Genomic DNA, 11,086 nt, shown 5'->3' on the forward strand with positions numbered 1-11,086 from the left:
ATCATCTACGTACTTTATTTACAATTCTCAAGATATTGTGCTGTTCCAGGCCTCACGCCAGTCAGCGTGTAATTAAACGCGTGCATTTCGGCCTCCTCAAGAAAAACAGTGTTGGCTCTTCTGCCAACACTACAAAACTGTTGCTGTGTTTGTCTCTGATTTTGTTCCATTGTGTCGAACTTTTGGAGCTCTTGTCCCACCTGTTGCATTAATTGTAATAACAATGCACTGGTGTCTGAAACATGTTCCTCTGCACTTTTCGGCAGTGCATTTGCACTGGCAACATTCGCATTTTGAAAAGCAGAAAATGTGTCTTGACTTGATTGAGATACGGGTAATCACGCAAAACCTGAATCTACGATATTTGCGAAATTGTTCCTGTCATTTCGGATCCCTGTGACGAGCTGTTGCCGACCGACCGATCGACTATACTACCCTCTAGACTAGCTGTTTCACCGTCTAAACGATTATTTATTTCCTGATCCATTCCCCTACGCACAATTACCAAATTACTATGTTGAACATTAATTAATTCATTACTCGGTGGCGCTAACACACTGCTTTCGACTTCACTGTCATTTCTCAGTTTGTTTTGAAGACTAGTTTTACGTTTTTCACACGCCATTATTGTCTCAATATTTCACACAATAACACAGAAAAGCACAATTTGAACAGCAAAATAAGAAAACACATTAACATAGCACTGAAAATAATATCTAATTAATTGTAATCACAGCTGCGAAATACTTGGTGCAAATCTACATGCATGCCACAACTGTTTTACTGTACAACAATGAAAGACTACAACTACAAAAGGGATTCTCTCTACAATTACGCTCTAGCAATAAACAATAGGACCACTAATTATACAAACTACAAGAAAAATCAGAAGATTCCAGTGAGGCATCCTCGGCTAAGCGTCGACATATGAAACGTCCCCTTAGAAAAATTTATGAATTACTGTGCTCATAAACCTCTTACATTATTTTATTTTCAAACAGCTGAGCAAAACTGAACGTACTCAGACATTTCTCTCTTTACTTATTCTGATCATCACTAAACAGACACACAATATTTTTTTTTTTTTTAGCGCAACGCTATCTGACTTTCAATAAGCCCTACAAAAGAATGGCCCTCACTGTCAATAACCTATACCTTTCATGAATCACTTACCTCACAAAAATGTTCGTTACTCGAACTACTGCAATACAGCGAGCGCCGATAGTGCCAGCTAAATAAAAGATTAACTACTGAATGCACTAACTACTGATAGACATAGTTAGCAAATGAAAGATTTTGATAGAGAACAAACAATGTATTTACCTTAATAATGTTCAAAAGTCATCATATATATATCAGTTCAGGATATCCAATATTAAAGACACGTGTCCAGATCGTCCACTCTCAAAATTCTGCCATCTCTCTCTCCCCACATCCACCACTGCTGGTGGCTCACCTCCAGCTGGGCAATGCTACGTGCTGTTCACATCCAACTGCCCAACACTACAATAGCGAATATTCCAACAATGCCAACCAGCCACAGACTGCACACAGCACAGTCAGTGATTTTCATACACAGCGCTATTGTCGTTACCAACATGAAAACCTAAACAGCCTACTTAAACCACTACTCTTTGGACAATTCTCAAGCACGTTCTGGTTTACTCTTAAATACTGTGCAATCTCTGGTTCAACTGTGCTATCTTCCCCATTGTTACTAGTTGGAATTCCGCCATGTTGCTCTACCTTGTCCATGTCACTTACTAATTATTGCTTGTCTGCCTTCTTGAAATTTCGTACAAATTTAGAAATCGTAATACTAAAAATACACCCAGTTTTAAATGCATGCCGGCCAGTGTGGCCGAGCGGTTCTAGGCACTTCAGTCAGGACCGCAACGGTCGAAGGTCGAATCCTGCCTTGGGCATGGATGTGTGTGTTGCCCTTAGGTTAGTTAGGTTTAAGTAGTTCTAAGTTCTAGGGGACTGATGACCTCAGATGTTAAGTCCCATAGTGCTCAGAGCCATTTGAACCATTTAAATGCAAAGTTCGGGACACTACTCAAATTTACCGTCCCTTTCGCTTACGGTCGCCACGTGGTGGTCAAATACCACGGAAAACTGGTTACTGTCACGAGTCCTGTCACAGCAAAGCAATATGCGATGCCACTACCCAAATTTACTGTATTATTACTAGACCATGGGGCATCGGACTTCCTGAAAGCGGATTTCGCGTGTAATAGGTTTGAATAGAGACCCTATGGTGATCCAACTACTATACAGAATTTTTGGAATAAATAATGATAATGGCGCGCAACTAACTTATTTTTACGTCTGCATCTACATCTACATCTACATTGATACTCCGCAAGCCACCCAACGGTGTGTGGCGGAGGGCACTTTACGTGCCACTGTCATTACCTCCCTTTCCTGTTCCAGTCGCGTATGGTTCGCGGGAAGAACGACTGTCTGAAAGCCTCCGTGCGCGCTCTAATCTCTCTAATTTTACATTCGTGATCTCCTCGGGAAGTATAAGTAGGGGGAAGCAATATATTCGATACCTCATCCAGAAACGCACCCTCTCGAAACCTGGCGAGCAACCTACACCGCGATGCAGAGCGCCTCTCTTGCAGAGTCTGCCACTTGAGTTTATTAAACATCTCCGTAACGCTATCACGGTTACCAAATAACCCAGTGACGAAACGCGCCGCTCTTCTTTGGATCTTCTCTATCTCCTCCGTCAACCCGACCTGGTACGGATCCCACACTGATGAGCAATACTCAAGTATAGGTCGAACGAGTGTTTTGTAAGCCACCTCCTTTGTTGATGGACTACATTTTCTAAGCACTCTCCCAATGAATCTCAACCTGGTACCCGCCTTACCAACAATTAGTTTTATATGATCATTCCACTTCAAATCGTTCCGTACGCATACTCCCAGATATTTTACAGAAGTAACTGCTACCAGTGTTTGTTCCGCTATCATATAATCATACAATAAAGGATCCTTCTTTCTATGTATTCGCAATACATTACATTTGTCTATGTTAAGGGTCAGTTGGCACTCCCTGCACCAAGTGCCTATCCGCTGCAGATCTTCCTGTATTTCGCTACAATTTTCTAATGCAGCAACTTCTCTGTATACTACAGCATCATCCGCGAAAAGCCGCATGGAACTTGCATTGATAATTTCTTTGAAGTGATTGAACGGGAAGCACTTAATTCTGTATGTTTGATATTGCCTAGCGTGAGGACATTATTCATTTAAAACAATACCACAGCCTGAAATCGTTTCACAATACATAAACACACATGATAAACACTTGAACTTGTTTTAGGTTAGTGCAAACTATACATATTGTATTTACTGAAGTAAATGTTATTGAGCTTGCATTGTGCTGAATGCGCAATGTGTACTGTGGTGGCAGCAATTTCCTTGAACGCTTAATTAAAGATCAATATAGATCTGAGAATTACGTTGCTCGAATGGAACCGAGCAATTTTTGACTTTGACAATGTACTGAAAAGCCACCTCATCGAGCTGGATAGTAATTAAGGTGGCACAGTACCTGGCATCTTCCATCCGTTGCATGAAGCGGCGTCTGCTGGCAATTTCTGCGTTAATTCTGACTATTTTCTCTTGCAATATAGCTACGCCGATACTCACGCAACATAACTTTTCACTGGTGTTGCAGCACATAGAAATCACTGGATAAGGGGTAATAATGAGCTATTTCCTTTCAATAATTGATTACACTCGGGGAATGCAATTTAAACCACAAAATTATTATTGCCTCAAAACTTTACACAATGTACAGAACTTGGTTTGACTATTGCACAAACTTGGTCACAAATATAAATGTACTGGTAATGGCGTCGGTATAACAACCACTGTTCATAATAATACTCTTGTAAGATAACTTCTAGTTCATTGCTACCGAAGTGCGCTCACCAACGGACCTCATCAGTTATTGAGATCAGAATACGCCGTTGGATGCAGCTACTGGTCCCTTCACACCTCGCCGTTGGCACAAGCAACTCGTCACAATTAACACAGCATTGCACCATGCAGTGCCATGTACCTCAGAGCGGGAAACCGTGCTATTTTGCCGCTCACAGCCCAACTCCGTCGAAATACAGCGTCTTACTAGCCTTAGTGTCCATTTAGCTTGTAGCCATACGATAAACGAATCCTTACCTGTTTTCAGCTCACTTCTAAATGGTCTGTTAGCATCGTTACCGTAGCACACACCGGCAGTTACTTTTACGCTTCTTAACACGAGTTCTGCCTCAGAGCTACGCCAACTTACTTCTACCGCCAATATTACGCCCCAACCTGTACACTGTTCTCATTCTCGGAGATTCCCCCAGACTTAAACATTATTTTACATTACGCCAAGTTCTCTAATTACAATTGAACATACCATAGCATTTCAATATTCAATTACAGTCATTTTCATACATCAAAGTAATATTACATTTATATTTTACTACATGTAACAATATTATTTGGTTTAATTCTTTTGTTATTTCGCTGTCAGATTGCAGCAAAAGCCAGACACTGTCTCCCACATAGAGTTCTTTAATTTAGCTGCCACCAGGCGGAAGCATTTCCGCTTTGCCTTCGATTCTGGTACACAGATGGCATAAGCGACCACTTTCTCCACCGTTGCGCCTTGACTATTCCTGGCATTCACTAGACCTCACGTTGTCACATTGCAATTCGAAACGTGTCGAACCCTCGGAGGGTGTCGAACCCTCGGAGGGTGTCGAACCCTCGGAGGGTGTCGAACCCTCGGGTGGTGTCGAACCCTCGGGTGGTGTCGAACCCTTGGAGAGTGTATTTCTCTCGAAAAGTGTCATACCCTCGAAGAGAGTATTTCTTTCGAAAAGTGTCAAACCCTCGAAGAGTGTATTTCTTTCGAAAAGTGTCAAACCTCGAAGAGTGTATTTCTTTCGAAAAGTGTCAAACCTCGAAAAGTGTATTTCTCTCGAAAAGTGTCAAACTGTCTGAAAATGTCGGTCTCTCTGAAAATGTAGGCCTCTCTGAAAATGTAGGCCTCTCTGAAAATGTAGGCCTCTCTGAAAATGTCGGCCTCTCTGAAAATGTCGGCCACTCTGAAAATACGATCTCTCTGAAAATGTCGGCCACTCTGAAAATACGATCTCTCTGAAAATGTCATCTATCTTATGAAGAATATCGATCCCACGTAAGGGATCACACTGTCGATAAATATTGATCCCTCTAAAAATATAGAGTCCTCTAAATCTAACGTCCACTCGATAACAATCTACCTCTCGAAAAATGACGACCTCCCAAAAACTGATGACCTCTCGAAAAAGACGACGTCTCGAAAAGTGAGGACCTCTCCAAAAATGACGACCTCTCGAAAATTGACGACCTCCATAAAAAATGACAATCTGTGTGGAAAATTTCGTCCTCTGAAGAAATGTCGATCATTATAAAAATGTCAATCACTAGAAAAATGTCGATCTCTCGAATGTGCGATCTCACGAAGAATATTTCTCTCTCGAAGAATATGGATATCGTAGAATATCGATCTTTTGAAGAAATAGAGCTACCTGAGAATACCGAACCTCAACAAAATCGATCCATCGAAGAATATCGATCTCTGGAAGAATATCAATCTCTCTAAGAATAACAATCTCTGTAAGAATATCGAGCTTACGAAGAATATTTACATCCTGACCAATATCGATTACAGAAAGATACCGATCATTTAAAATATCGATCTCTATAGTATGTCAGCCTCTTGAAAAGTCAATCTCTCGAAAAATGACGAGTCCCAGAAAATGCAGACCACTCAAAAATGTCGATTCTCAATAGTCGACTCAAAAATTGGTCTCTAGATAAAATGTGTATCTCTCGAATAATATCGATCTGACAAAAAGTATTGATTTCACGAAAAGTATTGATCTCTCCGAAAGTATCAAGCATTCGAAAAGACTCGAAAGCTGGGAAAGTATCAATCACTTAAAAATTTTCGATCCCTCTAAACGCATCGATCACCCAGAAGGCATCAACACAACAAACAGATTCGATCCCTCGAAAATAATTCTCTTTCGAAAAGTAACGATCTCTCGAAAGATACTGCTCACTCGGAAAATGGGGATATCTCACAAAAATATCTGTCTCTCGAAAAATGTCTCTCGCTCGAAGAGTATCTGTCTCGCGAAAGGTGTCCGCTGTCTCGCGAAAGGTGTCCGCTGTCTCGCGAAAGGTGTCCGCTGTCTCGCGAAAGGTGTCCGCTGTCGCGCAAAAGGTGTCCGCTGTCGCGACGGGCGCCCGTCTCCCGACGAATATAGAGCTCTTGGAGAATATAGATCTCCAGAACAAAATCAATCTATGGAAGAATATCGGTCTCTGGAAGAATATCGGTCTCTGGAAGAATATCGGTCTCTCTGGAAGAATATCGGTCTCTCTGGAAGAATATCGGTCTCTCTGGAAGAATATCGGTCTCTCTGGAAGAATATCGGTCTCTCTGGAAGAATATCGGTCTCTCTGGAAGAATATCGGTCTCTCTGGAAGAATATCGGTCTCTCTGGAAGAATATCGGTCTCTCTGGAAGAATATCGGTCTCTCTGGAAGAATATCGGTCTCTCTGGAAGAATATCGGTCTCTCTGGAAGAATATCGGTCTCTCTGGAAGAATATCGGTCTCTCTGGAAGAATATCGGTCTCTCTGGAAGAATATCGGTCTCTCTGGAAGAATATCGGTCTCTCTGGAAGAATATTAGTCTCTCTGGAAGAATATCAGTCTTTGGAACAATATCGAGTTACGAAGAAAATGGACCTCTTGACCAATATCGATTACTTGAAAGTTACCGAGCAAGTAAAATATCGATCTTTGTGTATGTCAGTCTCTTGAAATTTCGATCTCTCGTAAAATGACGAACACCGGAAAGTGCCGATCGCTCAAAATAGTCGATTCTCAATAGTCAACTCCCAAAAATCGCTCTCTAGGTAAATGTCTATCTCTTGCATAGGTCGATCTCCCAAAAGTTTTGATTTCTCGAAAAGTATCTACCTCTCAGAAAGTATCGAATTTCGAAAATCGTCGACCCCTGGCAAAGTGTCAGTGTATCAGAAAGTATCGAACCCTCTAAAAGCATCGATCACCCAGTAGGTATCAACACAACAAACATATCGATCACTCGAGGATAATGGTCTTTCAAAAAGTAACGATCTCCCGAAAAATACTGATCACTCGGAAAATGGGGATATCTCACGAAATATATCTGTCTCTCGAAAGGTATCTATCTGTCGAAAGGTATCTATCTATTTGTCGAAAGGTATTTATCTATTTGTCGAAAGGTATCTATCCCTCGGCGAGTGTCGGCCCCTATATAAGTGTCGGCCCCTCACTCACTGCAATTTGGCCCGCACATGGTTGTAACTTGCGCTCAGAATATCGCACAAAACCAACTTTCCCTATCCTAAATAGTGGTGCCGCTACATCAGTAATGCGATCATTGTAAATAAATGTTGTAAAATGATTCTCCTGTTTAGTGTTTATTACGTCATAAATAAATTTTTTTTAAACCATTCCACATCAGTGGCGGTCATTTCACTTTGAATCTAGGAAATATAGATTAACATATTGGTTTCTACTTGTAAATATTTATTGGATATTCTTGTTCTACTGACATGTTCCAGATCCTAGGGGTTCTCCTCAGTATGGAGCAATGGTAACAAAAAAATACATCTAATGTAATCTAAATGCAAACATCTGGCATCAGACACATTGCAGCTTATAAGACTTTACATCAAAAGCATGTCTACTAGGTGCTGATTAAAATATATTTTAGCCAGAAAAGTAGAGTGCAGTCTCGTACAGTAAAAATGCCACTGAGTGGGCATCACACCTGTGATGGGAAGTCAGACACAATAATTCGCTCTCCAGCCAACGTCACTATCACACTTGTGTTCAGTGTCACCCTTCTCGGAAATAGGAAATAAACACCAAACACTAGTCCAGTAAGGACAGTAAAGTTTGCTTCCTCTACTGATTGTGTTTCCAAAACTAAAAGGATTTGTGTATCTATTAGTAACATGGCAACTAGGTAAACAGAAGAAAGGTTTGAGTAAACACTTCCAAATGAACAACATTTGACTATTTTTGCTTCTTTTCAAGTCCTCTCTCCATTCCAAGAGGTTTCTACCACATTAGTTAACACATGTAAAAAAGTTTAGTTTATGTGGTATCGTTGAAAGATCGCTGAGTCACGCTAAAGTTGGCAACACACACTGATACCACAGATGTTAGCGATTTCTTATGTCTTGTTGCACTCCCAAATGACGAATAGGAGAGGTTACAGAGACATACCCATTTCTCTCAGCACAACAGCGGCCTCACACGGAAGTCAATATAGAGTCAAGCATGGAAGCGTTCTGCCCAGTTAGTGGTCCCAGCTGGAGCAGTTAACATTATCGAATAGGACCAGTGTTCATCAAATCTGAGATGGAAATATGCTTTGTTTGTATGCTGAACATTGCACTTCAAGAGAAGATTTTGTTAATTCATGAAGTAATACTTTAATAGTTAATGACAGCTATAAATTTTCAAGCCCTCCTGCAGCAAAGCATTGCATCAAGCTACGTAAATCTTTTTATCGTCCATGGAACAAAGTGTACTAACATTTTATGTGTTGCAGTAGTCACGTTAGGCCATCTCCCAGAGCTATCAGTTATTGCCGGACGATTGTAGTTTCGTGCGGTCAAAACTCTTGAGATAACACAGAGCAGTGGCATGGTAGCAAGTAGGAGGTAGCTAAATAATAATTAAACACGTTTTTCCTTCTTTCTGAGTTCCACATCTTATTTATTAAGATGCATAATTGGTCTTTTGAGGAAGTAAATAGGAAAATGAGATGCTCTAAATGGAAACCAAACATCATTGTCGAGTTTCAGATCTCAGCAATTAATGTGCGCAGTGTCCAATGTTTAAAGAACTATCATTAGCTGTTTATATAATGACATATTTTTGAAAGAATGGATGAGCCAACAGCGTTTCAGGCTAGGGAGGGACTGAAATAGTATGACGTTCGGTGCAACTGTAGTCTGGGCGAGACGGAACAGTTGCATGTTCTTACAAGAAGTCGCGCCCAGACGAAAATTCCTGCTCAGAAGCGATTACAGAAGACCCACCAATGATACCGCCATCTTAGAAGGGCGTCGGTGTCACAGAAAGGAACATTAACAAAATACTGTAATCAAGTTTTGTGAAACAACAGTGATTCCTCTGTGCATGCCACGAGAAGAATATATTACACGTAGTAAAATGTGATGAATTCGTTCTAGTTGTGATTCGGAACGGACTTAATCAAATATACCAGCAAAATGCACGCGATGATGAAGAGATCTAGAGCAGATCCAAGTAAGTGCGTACACTAAATGAGCCTAGTCACCTCACAGGACAGATACAGTGTTAACAACTAAAAAGTCCAGGCAGATGAAGACGTTACTCTATGTTGTGCTGTTGTTAATAAGCTGTTGACTCAGCAGCACCTTCAACGTTGCAGATCCTCGACCCGATTTTCCATTGTAGCGTCAGACTGGCGACAGGTGCCTTCCGCACTAGTCCGGTGACTAGCCTGCTTGTAGAAGCTGGAATCGCTCCCCTACCATTCCGCCGACAACAGATGCTCGCGTCGTACAGGGTGTTTCAAAAATGACCGGTATATTTGAAACGGCAATAAAAACTAAACGAGCAGCGATAGAAATACACCGTTTGTTGCAATATGCTTGGGACAACAGTACATTTTCAGGCAGACAAACTTTCGAAATTACAGTAGTTACAATTTTCAACAACAGATGGCGCTGCGGTCTGGGAAACTCTATAGTACGATATTTTCCACATATCCACCATGCGTAACAATAATATGGCGTAGTCTCTGAATGAAATTACCCGAAACCTTTGACAACGTGTCTGGCGGAATGGCTTCACATGCAGATGAGATGTACTGCTTCAGCTGTTCAATTGTTTCTGGATTCTGGCGGTACACCTGGTCTTTCAAGTGTCCCCACAGAAAGAAGTCACAGGGGTTCATGTCTGGCGAATAGGGAGGCCAAACCACGCCGCCTCCTGTATGTTTCGGAGAGCCCAAAGCAATCACACGATCATCGAAATATTCATTCAGGAAATTAAAGACGTCGGCCGTGCGATGTGGCCGGGCACCATCTTGCATAAGCCACGAGGTGTTCGCAGTGTCGTCTAAGGCAGTTTGTACCGCCACAAATTCACGAAGAATGTCCAGATAGCGTGATGCAGTAATCGTTTCGGATCTGAAAAATGGGCCAATGATTCCTTTGGAAGAAATGGCGGCCCAGACCAGTACTTTTTGAGGATGCAGGGACGATGGGACTGCAACATGGGGCTTTTCGGTTCCCCATATGCGCCAGTTCTGTTTATTGACGAAGCCGTCCAGGTAAAAATAAGCTTCGTCAGTAAACCAAATGCTGCCCACATGCATATCGCCGTCATCAATCCTGTGCTCTATATCGTTAGCGAATGTCTCTCGTGCAGCAATGGTAGTGGCGCTGAGGGGTTGCCGCGTTTGAATTTTGTATGGATAGAGGTGTAAACTCTCTCGCATGAGACGATACGTGGACGTTGGCGTCATTTGGACCGCAGCTGCAACACGGCGAACGGAAACCCGAGGCCGCTGTTGGATCACCTGCTGCACTAGCTGTGCGTTGCCCTCTGTGGTTGCCGTACGCGGTCGCCCTACCTTTCCAGCACGTTCATCCGTCACGTTCCCAGTCCGTTGAAATTTTTCAAACAGATTCTTTATTGTATCGCTTTTCGGTCCTTTGGTTACATTAAACCTCCGTTGAAAACTTCGTCTTGTTGCAACAACACTGTGTTCTAGGCGGTGGAATTCCAACACCAGAAAAATCCTCTGTTCTAAGGAATAAACCATGTTGTCTACAGCACACTTGCACGTTGTGAACAGCACACGTTTACAGCAGAAAGACGACGTACAGAATGGCGCACCCACAGACTGCGTTGTCTTCTATATCTTTCACATCACTTGCAGCGTCATCTGTTGTTGAAAATTGTAACTA

Source organism: Schistocerca piceifrons, chromosome 8 (genome assembly GCF_021461385.2).
Source record: "Schistocerca piceifrons isolate TAMUIC-IGC-003096 chromosome 8, iqSchPice1.1, whole genome shotgun sequence".
In the NCBI taxonomy this organism is placed as follows: domain Eukaryota; kingdom Metazoa; phylum Arthropoda; class Insecta; order Orthoptera; family Acrididae; genus Schistocerca; species Schistocerca piceifrons.